This window comes from Anabrus simplex, chromosome 13 (genome assembly GCF_040414725.1).
Source record: "Anabrus simplex isolate iqAnaSimp1 chromosome 13, ASM4041472v1, whole genome shotgun sequence".
In the NCBI taxonomy this organism is placed as follows: Eukaryota; Metazoa; Arthropoda; class Insecta; order Orthoptera; family Tettigoniidae; genus Anabrus; species Anabrus simplex.
In genome coordinates, this window is record NC_090277.1 from 106,223,469 (window position 1) to 106,247,784 (window position 24,316).

Sequence of the window (24,316 nt, forward strand, 5' to 3'; positions counted from 1 at the left end):
ATTTTATACATACTTTATGTCGTTCCCAGTGAGATTTACCACTGCCTGATGTGACCCCTAAGTATCTATAATTATCTTCAAAATTCACCTTCTCCCCCCCCCCCCCCCCATTTAGCAATTATGCAGTATCTTGCATGTCTTGTTCCTGAAACTAACTGCTTGACTCCCTTCAACATTAATTTTCATCCCATTTTTCTGAGTCTAGATACTGTATGTATTTTGTCCAGATCCTCCTACAATATTTTAAACTCATCTAAATAGTTTACTTTTCTATATAAATTTCTATATACAGGATGTCGCGGTGCACACTACCACCACAGTGCTACTCCAGGAAAGAACGAATTCACCAGTTCCTACTCATAGCCAGCACGTTATATCCCCCGCGCCAATGAAGGTAAGTGAGCGTGTCACGTAATGTTACTTTTTGTCACTTTGTACTTTGTTCCAGGGCATTGTCACTAGCCGGACCTAACCTATCGAGTCCAATGGTCTTGTCACTAGCCTGATCTAACCTATCCAGACCAATGATCTTTTCACACAGAATACTATATTACAGTGTATTTTAGTCATTGATAATCATGCATTAGCGTTAAGAGTACGCCGTTAACAATGTTTATTTTTATTTTTCATTCCCTTGTAAAGAAAAAAATGATATCACTGTTTAGCTTAATGGTGAAGAGGGAGAGGGGCCTTTGATATAAAGATACTGAAGATCGCATATAATTTATTTTACTATTGCCTCCCAGTTGAGGTACTCTATGGATTTGGCATACTCTGCCATAATATTGCTGTAATTATGGTAGAGGATAAAGGATTGGTCTTCATTGAGGCTTTTATACAGGCCTAAATTTAAATTTCACCATTGGTCGAGATGGGTAGTTTCCAGTGTATGAGAATGATAGTGGCACCCACTGTTCAAGAGTTTTACCGTAGTATCTAAATGCAGTATGTGAGAAAATAAGAGTGTGTAGGTCAGTGACTTGTTGCTTATAAGTGAGCTGCAGGTCCTTGTCATCGACTTTAATCGTTTCAATTTCTGGTGTCACTTCCCAAGAGCCTTTGTAGTTTAAGTGGGTGAAAAAAAGCTTATAATACTGACGTAAAATGATACCTTAAGGAGCGTAGAAGAAAGATTTTTCGTTTTTGCTTGCTAGGGACCCATCAACCTGCCCTGGAAATATTATTACTTATACGGGAGAATTAAAATGGGAGCACTGTAAATCTCGCACCTGGGTGCATGTGTGCTGGAAAATGGTAAGTCTTAGGCCGCGTGCACACCGTGTGCGTTTCGCATAGTGTGTCGCCTCTTGCACAACGCTAAGCGTCACGCTAAGCATAACCAGTGCTTTGTTCGTAATCCAGGTGTTCACACCGTCCGCGCTCTGCTGCGCTGAACGCCTACCTTACAGCTAAGCGAAGCGCCAGACAACGCGCAGTGTTGGTTAATTGCTTAGCATTACCTAGCTGGTTCTGAAGCTGTGGAAGAAGAAATTATTCATGCAGTGTTTCAAAGAAAAGAAATATGGAACACAAGACACAAAAACTATAAAAATGTAACTGTTTTGCAAAATAAGTGGACTTGGGTATCTACAACAGTTGTATCGCATTCCTACAGTAAACATATACAGTAATATTACTTCTACTGTCACACTTTACTGGGCTTAACATTGTGACAGGATGAAATTGGGTATGGATTTTAGTGTCGGAAGTGTCCGAGGAGAAGTTCAGCTTGCCAGGTGCAGGTCTTTTGAATTGACTCCCATAGATGATCTGCGTCGTGATGAGGATGAAATGATTATAAATACACACATACACCCAGCCCCCGTGCCAATGCAATTTACTAATTATGATTACAATTCCCGACTCTGCCGGGAATCGAACCCGGGACTCTGTGACCAAAGGCCAGTACGGTAACCATTTAGTCATGTAGCCGGACACTTTGTAACAAAGTGCATAGAATCTCCCAGACTCTGTCATATCGGTTTATAATTTTGCCAATGGAGGGCGGTAACATGAAGAATATCACTCTGCAGGCTAGTAGTGGGCTTAGAAGTAAATATTTCTGTTTATTAATTATATTTGTCACACATTTACTCTAGTTTTGTTACAATGATTAATTGTGTATGCTAATTGTAACAATATTGCAAAATACTATTTATAATTATTATATAAAGAGCGTGATTTAGCCGGAAATTTAATTTCCACGTGTTTGCTGCACGGTGCTCCTAGATAATTCGGAAAATTGAATTTCTCCCATTACTTCTCTGCTACTTAACTCCACATTTCAATTGCAGGGTTTGGAAGGTCAAAGGTATTTTTTGTCATACTTGAGTAATCATAAAATTTATCGCGATAAAGTCTTGCATCTCTGTGCAAACGATGGAATTCTCTGAAAGTACCGTAATTCATTCTTTATTACATTCATGAACCCACTTTCGATTCTTTTTCCTAATTTTCAATTTTAGGTAACTGTTATCCATCAGTAAACTGTTTCTAGTGTACTTGGATAACGGCATTAGTTTGTGACCACCCTAAAACGCCTCGCACCAAACTAAGCTGAGAGCACAGCGTAGAGTTTTCGGTGTGAACAGCAAGCACGCCTTGCGCTATGCATAGCATTTCACGCTACACGCGACACACTATGTGAAGCGTGCTCGGTGTGCACGCAGCCTTACTGAACTTTTGCCCTCACATCATGTGTGCCCACAAGGCAGCTTAGACCTTTGTTGAATATAAGAAAACCATTCGGTTTCAAGTTGTCATGGTATACGCCCATTTCATTTCTTACAATTTTTAATTTTAGGTCCACCTTTCAATGCTTGACAAACTAATACAGATAAATTTAGTCATATTTCCTTTTGTACATGTTTTGACCTTTTGTGATCATCAAATACAATTGACATAAACAATGGAATAACATTTAAAACTCCATGAATGAATAGGCCTAAATAAAATGATGGGTATCATGAGTTGGTGAAAACACTATGTAAAAAAATCAGTACCATTGTCTATCATAAAATCTTCTTGCTTCTGTCCTTATTAAAATTCACAATCGGCCTATAATGGTTTAAACTCCTCTTGTTGATTTTAAAAGATATACGTGTTGTCTTTGGGAAAGCTTCTTTATTCCTTAAAGTGGACCCTGAAATTGTTTAGACAGCTTCTGATCAATGAACGTCAATGCAGAAATGTTGGTGTAGTGAAGTTTTTTTTTTCTTTGCGTTTAGGCCATCTGTAGACCACGGTGCTTGTGTTCTAGCTGTGTTTTTGTTGTCGTCTGCCCCTTTTAGCGTACTGGATTGTGTACTTAGTGGCCTCTTGAGCCTTCCTGTTGGCCCAGTATTCCTTCATTTTATTGCTGAATTCTTTCCTGCGCTCCTCTGACCAATTCCCGGCTCCTTTGTGGCTAGCTGATGTAAGGGATGTTAGGAAAGGTTTAGTTTTGACCATTAAACGGTATGCATTTCTGTCAGTAATGGCGGCTTGATTAATATTAAGCTCTGCAAGATCTTTGTCCACTTGTTTGGTCCAAGGGAATCCAGTAGCTTTACCTTTGTTAGCAACCTTGAAGATCTTATGGGATAATCTATTAGGATCTATTCTGTATAGGTGTCCATAGAAAGTCAGACGTTTTCTCCTGATGACATCTATGAGGTTTTCTTGATACTGGTAGAGCTCATTGTTGGGTTTGTACCATCGCCTTCCATCTGGTAGGATCCTTGGCCCTATTATTCTTCTCAGGAATTTCCGTTCTTGCACTTCCAGGGCTCTCAGTGGGGTCTTTTTAGTTAGGGATAAGCATTCTGCTGCATAGAGGACTGATGGTCTGACTACTGCATTATAGTGTCTCAGTTTTACATTCTTTGATAAATGCTTTGAGGCATACAGTTTTCTGCAGGCATGGTAGGCCTTGTCTAATTTGATTCTCCTTTGTTCAAGAGCCATCGTTTCACTTAAGTCCTCCGATATCCACTCTCCGAGGTACTTCACATTTTTAGCTCTCTTGATGTGTTTTGTATCACTGACTCCCATTGTTGTAGGGGCATCTTTGATGTTGGTCATAAACTCGGTCTTTCCAATGTTGATCATGAGGCCCGCTTTAGCTGCTATAGAGTGCAGTGTTTGAAGCTGCATAGTGGCCTCATGCATGTCGTTTGCTAATAAAGTAAGGTCATCAGCAAAGGCCAGGCATGGAATCCTCAGGTTGTCTGATTGAAACCCCATCCTTAATCCGGTGTTCTCAGGTAATGACCTGGTCCATTCTCTTATGATCTTTTCCAGGACACAGTTAAATAATATACATGAGATACCATCTCCTTGCCTCACCCCTGTTTTGTAGTGAAGTTTATTGTTTGCAACTTTACTTTTTGCCACTTTGTCACTTTTTGTCACGTAAGACTTCAGGGGATGCTAAAGACCTCTTAGCCTGTTTGCGGCCCTAACATGGAGGTTTATGCTCCCAGATCTTCTTTACTTGCCCCCATTCCAATGGTCTTGTCACCTGCTGGACCTAAGCTGCCAGCCTTGTATAGCATGTTGTGTCATCGTCCAAGCCACGCTATATTGGATCTGTAACTTGCCTTTCGCGAAGGCTCAACAGAAGCTTTAGCCAGCTTCTTGTAGTTTATTTTAGGTACATGAATGTGTTGTTATTCACAGCTTATATAGTGCTAATGGATCATTACATTTTTGGGGGATTGGTGATGGGCATCAAGCCTGTTTTTGGTACTGTAGTTAGCATGACATGAACATCAAGATAGATCCATTATGTCGGTCGATTACGGGTCCATTGCAAGAACGAACAGAAGTGGTGATAAGGCTGAGGACTGTGAAACATACCAGATATCCCTGTAAAAGCTTGGATGTAGTTTCATAGCTCTGCATATACACGCAGTATATTTTAATACTTCATAGCGGAGTACTGAGGCATAGGAGCGCAGAGAAGCAGTGACAGTGAGCGAAGTCCCACAATGGTGAGCGGTTGTAGTCATCTCAAATTAGTAGCATAATTATGCCTATAGAAACCAAACGAAACTGCACTTGCCAGCTATATACATGCGTAAGATGAATAAATAAAAGAAACAAACTAATAAATGAAACTGACCTCACCAGTATGTACAGAAGATGTTGAAAGTTATCTTGTTAAGCTTCAATGCAAGTTTCACATCTTACGAGATTTAGAAACACACTTTGCAGTTCCAGAATTATGCCTCTAAACTTTTTCTTTGAGAGTTCCCCATGGATAAAATTCACATGTGCTTAAATTAGGCGAACGAAGGGTGATGATCTCAACTGTTGCATAGAGTTATGCGCCGTATAGGTTGTCGCACCGTCCTGCTGCAAATAGCCATACCTTTTTTTTCTTCTTCAGTCAGTTCAGCACAAAAATGTTTCAAGAATGCTCTGAATATAACGGCCAGAAGTAATCGTGTCCTGAAAAAATACTGACCGATAATTTGTAGGGCACTAATAGCGCACCATACCCCCACCTTCAGATAGATAGTGCATAGGTCTTGGCTGTAAAGTGTGGGGGTTCTCTGTATCCCAGATGCTATTGTTCTGTGAACAGACATATTCACTCAAATGAAACCCTGCCTCGTCACTCATAAAAAGAAAGTCCAGATCCACTATACCATCCTGAACACTATTCATTACACAAAACCCCTATGGCACTACAGCCCTGATGGGCCTTGCCCTACCAAGCGACCGCTGCTCAGCCTGGAGGTCTGCAGAGTGCGAAGTGTCTTGTGCTCAGCACGACGAATCTTCTCGGCGATTATTCTTGGCTTTCTAGACCAGGGTTGCCATAGCTTGGTTCCATGATGAACTACTAGTCTTGATTTTTCTCTCTTAACCTGTGTGTCAGCAAACGTAAGATACTTTTACGCTTGAACAACGATGATATGTTTCAAATGGATTTCATGGCACCACTTTGTTGTCAAATGGCACACTAAGACCATGTAAATTTAAGTTGCTGTAGACATGTATGTATAAAACACCTTTTTTGTTATGGTAATTAGTGTTTTGTGAAAAAATAAAAGTTGTTATTCTAAAATTAAATTAAATGGGTCGCTATTCATACGCCATCCTGTAGTATATCAGCCGTGCAGCTGGTTTGCTCCTCTAACAACAGCTCTCCAGTTCTCACGGGAGTGAGAAGTGCGAAGTTCCATGTCTTGCTTCTGTTATGTCTTGTAGTAAGCCCGTATGTCGCAGCGTGTGCTCAGTCCATGTGAGTCATGTTTAACTAAGTTGCCCAAGCAGTGCTCTTCCTTCACCAACTCGATTGAACACCTTCGCATTTGTGACTCGATCTGCTCAAGGAATCTTAAGCAGGCATCTTCCAACACCACATTTGAAATGCCTGAATACGACTAGTCAAGCTGGCATTCAGTGTCCACGTTTCTTCACAGTATAACCCACTGACGAAACGAATATTGTAAGAAATCGGTTCCTCAGCTCTAGACTCAAGGTACTGTGTAGAACGCTGCTCTTATCGTTCCAAGCCGCACCTTGACATCTTGGTGACAGCAGCCATCCTCAGATATTATTCTTCCCTAGTATTTAAAGGAAGATACCTGTTTGAGTGCCACACCATGAATGGAGCACTTTCTACGTTTCTTCTGTGTAATAACAAACAGATTGTTCCATCTGTCAAACTTATAAGTTTTGTTATGTTAACAAGATCCACCCAAACATTTCCACAGGCAAACACAGATTAATGTAAAATACACTTGCATTTAAATCACTCGACACTTTGAAGCTCATAGACATTGATAGAATATCACAATATCAATTATATTCTATGTAAATGAATATTTTTAGAGGAACACGATTAGGTTCACCGTTTGGAATTAGAGAAACGTTTTCCTTAACCTCACACTTATACTCAAAATTATGTTGGTCTGTATAACCGCAAGGTCGTCCAGAAGCTCCTGGGGCGGGAAGGCAGAGGCTTTGTTCTAACCCTGTTAAATGTTTAAACGGGTCTCAGGTTCGATTCCTGGTGATGTGGGATTTTATTTTACTTTTATTTATTTATTTATTTATTTATTTATTTATTTATTTATTTATTTTCTTCTTCTTGCTAGTGGCTTTACATCGCACCAACACAGATAGGTCTTTTGGCGATGATGGGATAGGAAAGGCCTAGGAGTTGGAAGGAAGCGGCCGTGGCCTTAATTAAGGTACAGCCCCAGCATTTGCCTGGTGTGAAAATGGAAACCACGGAAAACCATCTTCAGGGCTGCCGACAGTGGGATTCGAACCCACTATCTCCCGGATGCAAGCTCACAGCCGCCTCTAACCGCACGGCCAACTCGCCGGGTAAAAAGTGTTTCAAAGCAGGAACAATGTATTACTGCTTGTTAAACCATGATGATTAGAAATCCATTTATTTGTGGGTAGATACTCTTTGATGCCTTTGCCCTTTACTGGAAGATTACAACACATATCAAATTCAGAATTTCTAAGCTTAATTTTTCGGGTACCTAGGAGGCCGTCTTAGATTTTTCTGACTGATATCATTGGTGAGGATAATATTCTGAAGATATTGTATACTCTGCTGATCAAGCTTTCTTGTGTTGTTGACATAACAGCATCTTAGCCCATTCATTTGTTGGAGGGTCGCTTCCCATCTTGCTCTGAAAATACCATGACTTAAATTTCGTATGGGTGTAAATCGTGGTGTCAGGAGTGTTGTTAGGCAGGCTTAAGATCCCTTAAGATTGCTTTGTCAGCACCATCGAGGAACTTATGGGAAAAATTTTCTGTAGGAATTGTCTGAAAAGCGTAGCTGAGAGATGGGCAAATTGAAGCATTGAGATATGGAGGATTTTTGGTTGCGGTGGAGGACTGGTGATTGTGGTAGTGTATCAAGTTCCATCTGAAGGTCTCACTAAATGATTGTATAAATGAAGGTAACACCAAGGTAGCAAATAATCTCCTGAGATGATATAGAACTGATCCAAAAAATGATTCAGTGCAAAGGTCAGCTTTTGCAAGTTCCCCATTAGAGATATTTATCAGCACAGATTTACCGTAATTGGGATTCAGAAGAAGCCCGGCTTCTCTGAAACTTTGGATTGCCGTTTTTGTTAGCTCAGTATCATCAGTGATCCTGAGAACAGTTAGAGAGCGAAGGCCGTTTACAAGTTGAAACCCAGATTCTGAGGCAGAATATAATAATTTCTAACTGTTAGCGTCTTCAGTGTGCCAAAACTAATTTTTTTGATAAATCAATTTAATGAACTACTTGTAAATGAAAACATATGGTAACAGAATTATAACTGACAAAAAACAACGTAATTAAAATAGAATAAAATAAACTTGAACTGGCCTTCCAACTAGCAAAAGATACATACAACAAGAAATCCCTTTTATGGGGGTCCAAAATGAAACATTATAAAACAGTGGTTAAACCAGAAGCACTATACGCAGCAGAAACACTAAACATGAATTTCAAAGGCCAGATGGTGAAACTTAAGCTAAAAGGAAGGAAAATTTTAAGAAAGATCATAGGGCCAAAATTTCACGACAATAAAATAACATACATCAAGAATGAAACGTTCGACAGGAAAATTGAAAAATTCTTGGATACTATGTGGAAAAGAACAAAAAAATTTTTATGGTCATCTTCTCAGAATGAACTCTAATAGATTAACCAAACAAATCTTTGACTTTTTCTGTAATTGCAGAACAAAACCCAACTGGTTTAAAGAAACTGAAAAAGACCTAATAGAATTAAAAATTACAGATAATTCACTATTCGATCGAACACCTAAAGTAAGAACTAAAGACAAACATGTAAGGTTCCAAGACAAATCTACATTAAACACCAAACCTACTATCTCGGAAGAAGAGAGGAAACGAAGATCAGAAAGAATGAAGAAATACTGGGCACTAGAAAAGAACAACACGCAGAGAAATGATTGTATGTATGTTCAGTCCGTCAGCGCTTCCACTGGTGGGATCCTCAACAGCTCTGCCATCAGCTGTCATAGATGGCCTAAGCATCACTGAAGAGGCGTACTAGGGAAATGAGGGGTGAGGTAGTTTCCCGTTGCTTTCCTCACCGAGCCAGAGTTGCAATTACATATCAGTCTGTCAAGCCCACTGAAATGCATCAACCGACCCTATGAGCAACATTTTCACACTATTCATAGCAGGGACTGGCTGCAAGAGAAATGATTGGGTGGTATGAATAAAAATGAGAATATAGTATGTACTCAACTTTTCTGAGTATGTACTCCACTTCATAAGAATAAAGTTCTTGAGAATGTACTCACTAGCTGAGTATATATTCATGTTATGGAGATGGTGTAGTATATACTCACCTTCCTAAGAGTCTGAGAGTAGTTTCTCATATGTGCTATGAATAAAAGGGAGTACCTTCTCAGATTGATGAGTATATACTCACATTGTTTTGAGTGTGGCTGATAGTTGTCTCAAGCTTGAGTATATACCAATTTTTAGCTTCTGAGGAAAAATAACATGGCTGAGTTTATTAATAATGTGGTGCCTCGTGGAAAAATTTACAAGGAGAGAAGTGAACATGTGGACTCTAATAATTTTGAAAGTCTATATCTTTTTCAAAAGTTAATGTGGACTGGTTAAACCTATACTTATTTGGACCGGAGAAACTGGAAACAAGAGGTGGTGCTGTTAAAAACATAGTAAAACTAAAAGCATTTTTAAGATTGGTAGGTGACCCAGGATTCCAGTATGGCATAGGAGAAGATCTTGGAATCCATCAAACAACTGTGTCTAAAAATCTTGTTGAGTTTATGGACCGCATCATGGCTAAAGCTGCAGTGTGGATAAAATTTCCTGAAACAGATATGGAATTTGAAGTTGCGAAACCAGAGTGGCAGGAAAAGTACTACTTTCCAGCAGTGGTAGGTGCTCTTGACTGCACTCATGTTGGAATTAATAAGCCTACACATTATGGTGATAAATATATAAACAGGAAAGGTTATGCAAGTATTACTGTACAGGCAACGTGCAATGCCAAGGAAGTTTTTACCAGTGTCGATACATCATGGCCTGGATCTGTGCATGATTCACGAGTCTGGAGAAATTCAGCTGTCCAGACAACATTAAGTCTGAATAGGGTAAATGCGTTACTGTTAGCGGATAGTAGCTATGGTATTGCACCCTGGCTTATGACACCGTTCAGAAATCCACAAACACCTCAAGAAATTGCTTATAACAGGTGCATTACCAAAGAAAGAGTTGTGATCAAACGATGTTTTGGGCAACTAAAACAACGTTTCCCAATTCTTCAGCACAAAGTACGCCTGTCTTTAAATAAAGTGCCAAAACTGATCATTTGTTGCTGTGTGTTGCACAATATTGCCAGTTACTTACAGGATGAGGACCCTGAACTACAACCATTAGGTGGCAATGTAAGGTTAGAAGATGGAAATGAGGATGACATGGCAGCTGCTGCAAATATCAGGTGGAATGGTGAAGCTAGGCGAAATGAATTGGCAGAGATAATATATCAAGGTGTTTGAGTTGCAGCAAGTACCAGTGTCACTCTGTTTATTGTTCACTAAAAAAATCAAAAATGTATGCAAAACAATTTATTTTTAAAAATATATATACTCGACTGTTATTCTTTCATCTCTGATTTTAACTTTTTTTCCTGTGAGTTCCAACACTCTTATCTGCTTTAATAGCACCAAGCGCTCCAGGTCTGTATTATTTAGAGTTCTGGTTTCGTCATTTTCATAGTCGTCCAAAATAATAATTCCAACAATACAAATTCCACTACAGGTGGAGGAATGTGTTGTGGCTGAACTTCAGAAAGCCCTACTCCAACCGCAGTTGCTCCTACAGGAAGAAGAAAAAAAAAGTTTTAATTCACTAATTCAGTTTTCTACGGACAATTGAATTAAACGGAGCTAAAATCCCAGGCCCAGGATTCAAACCCGGGTACTCTGAACCAAAGGCCTAGGTGCTATTTGGTTCTTATAAAGCAATAAATAGAAATATCTTAACCTTAAAGTTTGTAGTGTTGGCACACAAAATACTGTACTTTCTACAACCTCTATAAACCTGTTCAAGAAAATAATCGTGAATATACTTTAGGAACATACCTGGAATTCGCGTCAATGTTGGATTAGTATCCCCATCCAACAGCTCGTGGATAATATTCTCCCAGTCCTTCAGCACTATCCTTTTATTCCCCGTTTGGTTTAGGTCGCACTTTTGTTTCACCCTCATTTTCATATTGTTTATCCTTTTCGTAATGGTGCCGATCTCAACTTCCTTGCCGCACATGGCTATCAATTTCGTTTGAATTGCCTCCAAAGATTCGGATTTTTCTTTCCGAACCGCCGGCAGTTGGGACTTACTAAAAAGTACCGCATGTTCCCGCAATATATTCGCAAATGTTATCAGATGAATACTTTCCATATCGACGAACTTGACGAACGAACAATCAGTGCAAACTACAAGCTAAACCGGATCCAGTTGAGGTTATGTTGCGATTGGAACCAAACAAGATAACAGTTGACGATCGTACACAACATGAGTATCTACTCAGTTTCATTAATGGTTATGAATTTCATGGTTTTTGGTCCATATTGAACTGAGAATAATATATAATAATAATAACAACGTAAACGTTTCCACCTTTTCAATATTCACAAAATTATAAATTACACGGTACTAGTTTCGACCCATCTAGGGGTCATCATCAGCCGTATTGGAGCAGAGATCAATTTTGGCGAAATAACATTTTCTTAGGATTTCGCCAAAATTGATCTCTGCTCCAATACGGCTGATGATGACCCCTAGATGGGTCGAAACTAGTACCGTGTAATTTATAATTTTGTGAATATATTTTAGTATTGAAAAGGTGGAAACGTTTACGTTGTTATTATTATTACTTATATATTACTCAGTTTCAAACGATCCACATGGCGGTGCGCTTGAGTATCTACTCCATCAGAGGAGAATCTTTTTATTCTTACCAAATGGAGTACATACTACTTGGGCTGAGAATATACCCTACTAAATGCTCATGCTCATGAGTATATAATTTGAGTAAGTACTCACGTTTTATTCATACCACCCATGGATTCAATGTACCCCAAGGAGGGTGAAATGAAAGAAGAAAGAATGACACGTTTCGTTCTTGAAAGAACATCATCAGATTCTATCAGATCACACTGAAAAATATTTAGAAATATATAGACATTTATGTTTAAATTCTGTTTAAATACTTAAATACCTGAAATATGGAGCTTAATCTTAATGAAGTCCTCACTTCTCTCCACTCTAATACAGAATACAAGATGATGTAACACCAGTACTGAAACGTTGGCGTGAGTCCAGCTGGATAGTTAGTTTGTTAACCCTCCGCTTGCCTAGGTCAATGATACACTGTACTTTAGTTTTAGGTTTTTTCCTTCTTTTTTTTATTACTATTTTTTTAGTGCTCCCCTCATGTACAGTTCCAGTTTCGTGGGTACTGTTAATGAGCCTCTTCCACTTCTTCCTGTCCATATACGACTTGTCATTGAGAACATCATCCACTGTCCATCTTCTGGTAACTAGATCAACATTGATAATGACGGGTAACAGGTAGGGACCCTCTTAGAGGCAGCCCTGCCCAGGGAGTGGCACCCCTGCCTATGTGAGTCCAAGAGCACACTGTTATTATTTATTTAGTGTATGATGCTACAGTTGACAATCGACTATGTACAAGTTCTTAAAAGGTACAAAAAAAAAATTGGCTTTATATACATAATATATATACAAACTCCACTTTAAAAAAGGTTAATGTGGGGGTCTTTCAGTCTCTTAGAGGCGAATGTCCAGCTCTTCCAGCCAAGAGAGTGCCTCAGGGGTCACTCGGTGAATGTTCTCAATGGAACCAGCAAAAGCTCGCAGAGGACAGTCCTTCAGAATGTGCAGGATGGTTTGCACTTCAGCACCACAGTCACAAGCTGGAGAGTCTTTCCAGTCCCAATGATGCCGAGCAGAAGCACTTCTTCCTACTCTGCAGCGTATTCTGTTGAGTGTGGTCCAGGTAGAGCAAAAGCGGAGAATATGATTCGGTACGGTGGAGCTGGCGGAGGAGGCAACCCATTCTTCTGGGGGTGGTACAGATGGAACCCACTGCCTTGTGGGATGAGGAGGGATCCTCAAAGGCTAAGGGAGTAAACCCCGAAAGAAAATTCTCAATTACGTTAGGCCTAGCAAGCCAGTAAAAGAGAGTGGGCCGATGACCTTCGATATTAGGCCCCTTAAAACAACAAGCAACAAGCACCAGTAAAAGAGCACATTTGCAGTTGTTTTCAAAACACATGATGATTATTATTATTTATTTTCATTTCCCCTTGTTCAGCGCCTGCCAGGTTGGGATGTCGATGGTTTTAGGCTATTGTTAAAATGGGGTCGCCACTCCCAAACGTATTTTATAGTCAGCAGTTATTCACGCCGCCCCGTACATGGGGAACAGATGCTGCTGATGAATAGTGTACTCATACTACTTCCTGTGTACTGAGCTGCCTCTTGTGCAATCTCCACTGTTCTGAAGTCCATTTTCTATGCTGTAGATTGCGTTGAGGACCTCACTTGTAACCCCGAGCTGGGACCCTTACCAGAAGATACACAGCGAGGCTAACATAGGCAGGGCTGCCTCCAAAGAGGGTCCCTACCTGCTACCTGTATTATTATTATTATTATTATTATTATTATTGTTGTTGTTGTTGTTGTGTAAACTATGTAGAAGTTCTTAATTGACGTATTATCTTCACAATATGATCTGTGCACTTAATAGGAATTCAAACGATTCAAACGATGCTCCTCACTACTATCTAATAAAATAAGTACTACAATTCTCAACTTAACTTATGCGTATCCTGATTATAATAGTGATGTTATTGGATTTACGTCCCACTAACGACTTTTACTATTTTTGGAGGCTGCGAGTTGCTGGAATTTAGTCCCACAGGAGTTCTTTTACATGACAGTAAATCTACCGACATGAGGCTAGCGTAGTTTAGCACCATCAAATACCACTGGACTGAGAATTAAAGTTGCGAAGTAGGGGTTAGAAGGCCAGCGCCTGAGCCACTCAACCCGGTCTATCCTAATTATCACAGGTTAACTGAAACAATAGACCTCTTAGACTGATTCTTATGGTTCGGTCGGCTTCCGCTTCGAACGCTAGTGCTGTGCCACGTCCTGGGAGCCATCTGGTGGCGAATGATCGTACCATCTCCACTTCTATTTTAACGTCTAAATTTAAAGAGTCATTGTTTAGGAAGCCTTTCTCGTGGACAGTCGAGATTTCTTCTGATGACGCAGAGCACAGTTCTCTGTCAAACGTAAAGAATTTGACCTTATTTTCTTGACACTGCATAAGCCCAAAAGCCTATATAGTATCAGGTCTAATAGATCTGGAGTTAAAATTAAATACTTGATACATAGACAGGTTATTACTATTCCTTTCACTGCCTACGTGGTAAGAGAAATTAAAACTGTCCTTAATTGCTGAAATATAAAAAATGAATCTATGTGAATATAGGGGAAGACATCTAAACCAGTGACTCAACAACTTCTCTCAAAACTATGCCTGAGGCTTGAACTACAAATATAGAAGTATACGAATCTGTTGATTTACTGAACTGTACGTCAACAGAGGAATATTTGAGTTCGACAAGCAGCAGTAATCACTAACAACGAAAGATCATTAACTATCTTGTCAGCGAAATACCTTATATTCTCTTGAAGTCTTTTTATTTTCTTTCACTAAATTACAGTGCTGCTGGTATTATTCTTCACCTTCATCTGCTTTTCCCACACTGTTGGGGTCGCGGTTGCAAACTGTTGGATATGTGGATCTGGCTTGCTTTTACGGTCAGATGCCCGCCTTCCTGGAGTCAACCCTGTGTTGACGGATGTAATCACTGTTGCTTGTTTTCATGGTGTGTTGTGTGAATATGAATATGGGCCAAACACAAACACCCAGTCCCCAAGCTATAGGAAGTAACCCTAACTCAGCTCGATAGCTGCAGTCGCGTAAGTGCGGGCAGTATTCAGGAGATAGTGGGTTCGAACCCCATTGTCGGCAGCCCTGAAGGTGGTTTTCTGTGGTTTCCCATTTTTAGACAAGGCAAATTATGGGACTATACCTTAATTAAGACCACAGTCACTTCCTTCCCCTTCTAGCCCTTTCGTGTCCCATCATCACCATAAGACCTTTCTGTTTCGGTATGACGTAAAGCAACTTATAAAAATTTAAAAAAAGGAAGTAACCATTCATTCATTCATTCATTCATTCATTCATGCAGGGTGATGCATTAATAGTTGACACATTAAAAAAGCAAATATAAAATGCATCTTATGTTGTTCAAATTTTGCACACACCTTCCCTGTTTCATGGAAATAATTGTAGAGGTCACACTGCTGCTTTGTCTCTGATTGCTTACATTCCAATGAACTTTCCACGGCCGACTCTCCATTCAGCAGCGCGCTAAAACAGTTACCTTTTATTACAAATGAAAAAATGTTACGGTGACTCAAAGGAAATTTCAAGCTGTATTTCAGACTAAGTGGGCACCGGTAAGGATTAGAAACTTTGAAGAACAAGGCAGCAGTTCGGTCTGCGCTGCGCTGAGGATTGCCCACACAAGTCAACACGTCGGAATATCGCGCCGTTCAGTTCTAAGAATGTTACGGGGTGACCTTCAATTGTACCCGTACAAAATTAATGTACTACACAAGCTAACGGATCTTCACAGGCAGAAGAGATTGCAGCACGCCTTATGGACGCAAGATAAAGATGAAAAGTTGTTTAACACTGATGAAGCCTATTTTCATCTCAACGGGGCAATTAATAAGCAAAATATGAGGTTTTGGGCCACAGAAAAACCAGACATTATTCCAAATGCAGAGCAGGAGGAAAGTAGATGATCCACTGTCTGAGGAGAACCACAAAAGCATAAATATACATCTGTAATTTGGATTTTAAATCGCTCAAGGTAAGATTTGGAATGAAAAGGCTTATTATATTTGAGTGTCACCTGAACAGTTGTAATCTTGTATTTTCTAAATGATTGCATGATACTTTCAAGAAGCCTTGTTGTTATAAGTAATTCTTAACATTCATTCACACATCTCTAACTAATTATAAACTACAGCCTTAATATATTTTAGTGAAATAGGGCTCGATTCTACTGGATATTCAATTATTATTTAGCGTATGGCTTATACATACATAATCAGTAATACATATACATACATATTTACAGCTGAGAAACAAAGTAATTTGTGCTTCACAATTGAATATCTAGTTCTTCAATCCAGCATGCAGCATCTGGAGTTAGCAGCAGGAAGTCATCTTCATCACCATGATAGGCTCGAATCTTACATTCTCTGACGATATGACGAATAGTCTGGTGTGGAGCTCCGCAGTCACAGTCTGAATTAGGTAGCTTTTTCCACCTATGGAGAGCGGCTCTGCACCGACCATGTCCTGTTCTGATTCTGTTCAGGGCTGTCCAGGTCTTGCGTGGTAGGTGTGAGCCACTTGGAAGTCTGGGACCTGAGAAGAAGGTATGAAGGCGCACATCCGTTGCTGCTTCCCTTGTACTTTTCCACTCATCAAGAGATTTAAAATCCTTAGCATCCATGTTAGAGGCATCACACAGAGTTGGATGGCGTGATTTTAGTCTATTAAGATTCAGAAGTTGCAGGTCACTATTCACGGGTAGACTAGGATTTCGTGAGATCTTACGGAATTCCTTCATAAGGGCATTAGATCGGCGTAGATCAGGTGGCATTATACCAGTTAGCAGTGGAAGCCAATGAACTGGAGTAGATGTAATTGCGCCAGATATGATGCGCATTGTGGTATTAAGCTGGGTGTAAACAAGCCTTGTATGATGAGTGATGACTGTTCATCCAAACAGGTGCACAATACTCAGCACTTGAATACACCAAACCCAGGGCTGAAGATTGCAAAGTGGTTGCTGAAGATCCCCAGGTAGTTCCACACAGTTTATGAAGGATGTTATTTCGAGACTTCAATAATAATAATAATAATAATAATAATAACAAACAGAAAAATCTTCAGGCAGAGAGTTGCGGAGGTGAAGGACCTAGCTGATGAGAAAATGAGGAAGAATAGAGTATTCTCGGCAGAAGAACGAGCACGAGCAAGCCAGCGGAGGAAGGAATACTGGCGAAAGAGGAAGGAGAAAGAACTTGAGAAAGCAATGAAGTTGCATAATTGTAGCCCATAGATGGCTGAAATGAAAAGAATATAATAAATAATAATAATAATAATAATAATAATAATAATAATAATAATAATAATAATAACGTGACATTATTCAAGGGGAAAAAACATGTATGGAAAAAAAGTGAGTGTGTAGTAGCTCTGTCATGTGATAGGTTAATTGGACCATTTTTCTTCAGTCAGACTGTTAATGCATGGCAATACAAGGACGTGTTGGAAGATGAATTCATGCCTCAACTTCTTGCCACAGAACTCTCTAGTCAAACACAGTGATTTATGCAAGATGTTGTAACACTTCACACAGCTAACAATGTTTCTGAGGGGAGTATTTGGTGATTGTGTAATGTTACCGACAGTACAACAATAATGGCTTTTTTTTTTGGCCTCCTTTAAGCTGAGATTTAAATCCTTGTGATTTCTTTTTTATGGGGCTGTTTGAAAGAAAAGTTCTTTGCTTCAAGACCTCAGAACCGCATGGAAATGCGTGCCCGGATTGTGCGGCCCTGCAGAGAAATTCATGAAGAACTGTGCCACAAAATTATCAGAAATATGCATACTCATCTTGAAAAGGTTGTTTGCTGCAATGGAGGCTGCATTGAACATGTGTATTTCCAGGATCAGAGCTACCTGCATCCAAAATTTAATGAGTGTTCTGTGAAAAGTGAAGTTATATTAAAATTAAATGTCAGCCATTCGTGCGCCACCCTGTAGTGTATCAGCCGTATGGCTGGTTTGCTCCTCTAATAACATCTCTCCAGATCTTTTAATTGCCCAAAAGTGCTTCGCCGTGGTCTTCCTCTTTCCTTCTTGTAGTAAGCCTCTGTGTCGCACCGTGTGCCCAATCCACACAAGTTGTCTTTCACAAAGTTGCCCAAGCAGTGCTCTTCCTTCACCAACTCGAATGAGCACCACCGCATTTGTGACTCGATCTGCCCAAGGAATCTTAAGCAGGCATCTCCAGTACCACATTTGAAATGCCTGAATACGACTAGTCAAGCTGCCATTCATATGAGAGATATGTGGATTTATTGAACCATACAGGCCTTTGCCCAATACAGAGTTCAAATCCGTAATAGCCTAAGCCAACAAACCATATATAAAATTGTAAACAAATTGGAAACAAGTTGAGAATAAATGGCCAACGGTCAACGCGCTGCCGGAGTGCTGTTGGCCCTGTGAATAAATCAGATCTATGGAAATAAGTATTGTACAGGCTATGTTCGATATAATGGACTCCTCACGCAGTGATCATCGCCCGGCAAAGCTGCTCACCGCAACAGAGTGGGTTCACCAGGCAGTGAAGCTGGCATTCAGTGTCCATGTTTCTCTACAGTACAACACAGCTGAACAAACGAATATCATAAGAAATTGGTTTCCCAGCTCTGGGCTCAAGGCTGCTCTTACTATTCCAAGCCACACCTTGACATATTGGTGACAGTAGCCATCCTCAGATATTTTTCTCCTCAGGTATTTAACCCGATGAGTGCTACGCCCGCCTATAGACGGGCTGACGCGGCCGGTCCACCAGTGCTACGCCCGTCTATAGACGGTGCGCGAGAATTTTAATTTTTTTGAGTTTCCCGGTTCACTTTTGAGTGCGAATTTGATCTCTAACATGTTCTGCCATCTGTTGGGCATTATGTAGAACTAACTGATCAGAGATTATAGCTTCGGGAAGTAACTTACAGAGCTTTTTGTAGATGTCTGTGGGTCAAACATGGCGGAACAACAATTTAGTTGACCTTGCGGCAATGTTATTTCGGATCACAGAATTTTTCCGTTATTAACCACAGCGGAAAGTGATGATGGAGATAATCATTTTAAGGAATTGTTAAGCGATTCTGAAAGTGAGAGTGATAGAGAGAGTGCCGAAAATATTGTATGTGAGAGAGAAACATAGCCTCCTTCTAAATGAAAGAAAAAATACGGTGAGTACAAAAGCTATTTTATCAGTAATTTCGTGGCGGACAGATTACTTTTCTTCACCAGAGTTTCAGGCAGCTGTGACAGGCTCTGAGGGCCAAGTAGTGCTTGATGACAACCCGAAAATCATTGATTTTTTAGAAACTTTTGTGCCAGTGGAGTTGGTGCAGATAGTTGAACAAATCGGCATCACAAACAACCAGTAGAAAACATTTAACTATCACCACATTCCAGGTTTGGAAAGTATTTTAAAATATCAACTTATATACTTCTAAGAAGTTACATGTATTAGTTGCCTACAGATTTTAGGAAATATTATTATTTTGGGCTCTTTACTTTGTATAAAGATAATGCACTCATGGGCACATAAGTGTAATTTTGTTTTTTCTCAAAATAATATTGAACATAAGTGTAGGATTTTTCATTTGCATTTAGATTTATAAACAAGCAACATTTATAAACATTTTAAGCTAATCACCCCACTGATAAGTTACAAATTGATGCTTCTACAAAAAAATTTACATTTGAATGAAAAAACTCAGCACTGATTTACCAAACAGTCACTGGTAACTCAGCACTTAAAAGGTTAAAGGAAGATACCTGTTTGAGTGCCACACCATGAATGGAACTGTTGATATCTTTCCATTGATTTACTTGAATTAATGTAATTAGTTGATGTGTTCACAAGGACGCACACAAAATGCTGTCAGTTGTGTACACTAGTTTATTTACAAATTATTTACACATATTCACACGCAAACTAATAAGCTGCCATCATAAAACAAAACACTATTACGACGAATTAGGATAAGGAGAGACTGCAACAGTTGCACGTCAACTACCAACCCAACAAAACCAAAAACACATACTTTACTTCAAACACTCAGCTACCACAACTTCCACACAAGTCTCATTAAAACAACTCCCCTCTACCATCAAGACTGCCTCTTTATATATGTTGCCTGGCCTGGCTTCTAGAAGAATATGACACAACATATTTTCTTGTAAATTCGAGAGTTTCCAATAGCCTAGTTACAATGTACAGAACTTCCTACATAAATCTGATTGAACATAGCATTGTTCTGGACTTATTACAGTGTGTTGCACAATATTACATGGATTATACGAAGTGTGTTCAAAAAAAGACCGAACTTTGTAAATTGCGCGCAAACCGCAACATTGAGCGAGTTGTGACTGTGGCGGCGCCTAGCGGCAACTTCTGACAACAGACCGCTGCTTTCCGCATTCCATTGCCTGCATTATCAGTTGAGTTAGAGCCTCTGAAGTGATTGCGTGTGTCACATGTTCGTCGAATTCTATAATGAAACAGCTTGAGGAACAACGCGTGTGCGTGAAGTTCTGCTTCAAAGTTGGGAAAACGTTTGTGGAAACATTTGAAATGTTGAAGCTAGCATACGGGGAGGAATGCATGAGTCGTACACAATGCTACGAGTGGTTTAAACGACCGAAAAAAGCACGAATGAGTCGTTCAAACATCAAGGTGATGCTGATTGTGTTTTTTGATTGGAAAGGCATTGTCCATCACAAGTTTGTACCCCGAGGCCAGACAGTGAACAAAGAACTGTACCAGAATGTTTTAACTCATTTGAGAGATGCTGTGCGCAGGAAGAGGCCTGAACTGTGGGAAAACAAATCCTGGATGTTGCACCATGACAATGCGCCAGCACATGCCTCTCTCTCGATCCACAGTTATCTGGCAAAACACCAAATTCCTGTTGCGCCCCATCTGCCCTATTCTCCCGACTTGGCTCCAGCAGACTTTTTCTTATTCCCCAAATTGAAAACCACCTTGAAAGGACATCGTTTCCAAGACATTGAAGAGATCAAGGAGAATGCGACGAGGCAACTTCGCGCCATCAAAGAAAGTGCATTCCAGGAAGCATTCCAAAAGTGGAAGAAACGTTGGCAACACGCTGTTGATAGTGCAGGGGACTATTTTGAAGGGGACAGTCTGTGAAATGATGTAAGCTACATAATAAAGTTTTTCTAGCCACAGTTCGGTCTTTTTTTGAACACACCTCATACATCGTATATACAGACAATAATAAATTATATACTATTAATTGTGTTCTTATGTTAAATAAACTCATATTACTTACTTACTTACTCCTTGGCATTACAGCCCTTGTAGGGCCTTGGCCTCTCTGACGTTTGTAGCCCAATCTTCACGATCTTCTGCACGCCTCCTCCATCTTCTTATTCCCATCTTTCTTAAATCCTCCTCCACATCATCCAGCCATCTTTTCCGGGGTCTTCCTTTCCATCTCGTACCACTTGGATTTCCTTTATAGATCTTCATGACAGCCTTATTATCTGGCATTCTCTCCACGTGTCCCAACCACCTTAATCTGTTGCTTTTTATTTCAGTTACAATACTTGGATGTCCATAGATTTCTTCCAATTCCTTGTTTTTCCTTATTCTCCACACTTCCCCTTCCTTCACTGGGCCAAAAATCTTTCTCAGTATTTTTCTCTCCCATCTGTTCAACAGTTCTTCACCTACTTTGGTCATTGTCCATGTTTCAGAGCCATAAGTTACCACTGGTCGTAACACTGTTCAATAGAATGTCAACTTTAATCTTCTACCAAGGCTGCGTGATCTAAACACTTTCAATAAAGCTAAATAAGCCCTATTGCCTGCAGCAATCCTCGCTTTAATTTCCTCTTTCATGCCGTTATCTTTTGTCACCAGCACTCCTAAATACTTAAACTTTTCACATCTCTCGTAGTTAATCCCATTTAATTTTATGCACTTGTCTTCTCTAACTACGGTCCTCTTAGATGCAAACAGGTAATGAGTTTTTGCATTATTCACTCTTAGGCCCATTTCACCTCCTTCCTTTTCTAATCTATCCAGTCCTTCCTCTAGGTCTTTCAATCTTCTAGACAGCATATCAACATCATCAGCATAAGCCACATTCTGTGTTAAACGGTTGAACAGCGTACCGCCTGGATTACTGACCTCCACCTTTCTCATCACACGCTCCAAAACCACATTGAAGAGCAGGGTAGATAACACATCCCCTTGCCGCAAACCTTGGTTTACTTCAAACTCTTTAGTAAGATTTCCTTCTATTTTAACCATGCATTTAGTACCTGTTAGGGTCATTTGTACCAGTCTTATCAATTTAGTTGGGAACTCCATGTCCATCATTGTTTGATACAGTTTTCTTCTTTTTTCACACTATCATAAGCCTGCCGAAAATCCACAAACAGCTGATGCACATCCACATTATATTCATAGCATTTCTCCATGATTTGCCTGACAGTGAAGATGTGATCTGTTGTTAATCTACCCTGTCGAAAGCCACTTTGGTAGTCTCCTGGTATCTGCTCAACCAGTGGAGTGAGTCTCATAGACAAAACCTTGGCTAAGACCTTATAAACCACACTAAGCAAAGATATACCTCTATAATTTTTACAATTTGCTTTATCTTTCTTCTTATGAATTGGGCAAATAATCGCTAAGCTCCAATGCTCTGGCATTTGTTCTGTTTCCCAAACTTCCACAATTAATTGGTGAACAATTTGCATCAACTGTTCACCCCCGTATTTAATCATCTCAGCTGAAATGTTATCACTTCCTGGAGCCTTATTATTCTTCAAGTACTTAATTGCCGTCGTCACTTCTTCTATAGATGGTACAGGCACTGGTTTTAAATCTAGGCTAGGATTCTTCCAAGGCTGCCCATCCTCTTCTTCCAATCTCACCGTCTCTGCAACCACATTCAACAGTTCACTAAAGTATTCCGCCCAATGGTCAAGAATCCGGTCTCTTCCCCCAATCATGTTTCCTTCTTTATCTCTACAGAATACAGCATGTTGTTGAAAACCTTTCTGTACATCCTTTATTTTCCCATAGAACTTCCGTACTTCTTGCATATCATATTGTTCCTCCAAATCTGTAATCCATTTCCTCTCTGCCTCTCTCTTCTTTCTCCTACAAATTCTGTCTGCCTCTTTCCTCTTCTTCCTAAATTCTTCTACATATGTCCTTGTTTTCCTGCTAAACATTTTCTTCCTTGCTTCATTTCTCTCCTCAACTGCTCTTCTGCAATCATTATCAAACCATCCTTGCCTTTCAGTCTTTACTTCCAATCCTAGTAATTCATCCACAGTTTCCTGCAATGCATCCCTCAATGAAATCCACTTTCCTTCGATGTTTTCCACTGCCCAGCTTTATTGTTTAGCCTCCAATTTCTTCTCCATCCTGGATTCATATAGTTGCACAGTTTCTTTATCTTTCAATTTTGAGACCATATATCTCCTTGGAGCTTTCCCTTTCTTAGCAGATCTGTATTTTACCCGTACCAAGTAATGGTCCGAATCACAATCAGCTCCCCTACAACTGTCAACTTGTAGTATGTCAGATGCATGTCTCCTATCGATTACTACATGGTCTATTTGATTAAAGGTGACACCACCTGGTGAACACCAATTGGCTTTTCGTATATTCTTTCTCTGAAACCATGTACTCTTCACCACCATCGAATTTCCCATGGCAAAATCAATTAGGCTCTGTCCATTATCATTTGACTCATCATGCAAACTTTCCTTCCCAACTGTCTCCCCATAGGCTTCTTCTTTACCCACTTTAGCGTTGAAATCTCCATGTATGATTTTTACATCTTGTCTTGGGATGCATTCTATTTCTTGTTCCAATTGTCCATAGAACATATCTTTCTCTTCATCCTCAGCCTCTTCTGTAGGTGCATACACACCTATTGAAAAAATGGGCCTTCATCCTTAGAGTGCATATTCTTTCATTTACAGGTTTAAAATTCAAAACTGCTGACTTATATATGTCATCCACTAGGAAGCCTGTGCCACCTATTGTACCTCTGGCAGAACTGTATATCTACCACTTCTAAAAACACCATTTCCTTTCCATCTGACTTCCTGAATTGCTGCTATTCCAATATTATATTTCTCCATTTCTTGTTTCAGACTGTTTAGGGCTCCTGGTTTATTCAGGGTTCGTACATTGCAGGTTGGTACATACATATCATATTTCCGTTTGCATCTTCCATTTCCTCGCGTGGGTTGTTTACCATTATCATCAGTCCGGCTATTCTTGTCTGTGAGTTTCGTAACGAGTTGTTTTTCCGATAT

At 39.9% G+C, this 24,316-nt stretch overlaps 1 long non-coding RNA gene across 1 annotated transcript in view; it reads left to right on the top strand.

Moving 5' to 3' along the window:
* The first annotated feature begins 278 nt into the window (after positions 1 to 278).
* The window catches only part of LOC136884914 (uncharacterized), a 46,867-nt gene continuing 22,829 nt past the window's right edge, over positions 279 to 24,316 (top strand). The window contains exon 1 of the long non-coding RNA XR_011018914.1: positions 279 to 394. This is a non-coding gene — a long non-coding RNA (uncharacterized lncRNA). The remainder of the gene's footprint in view (positions 395 to 24,316) is intronic.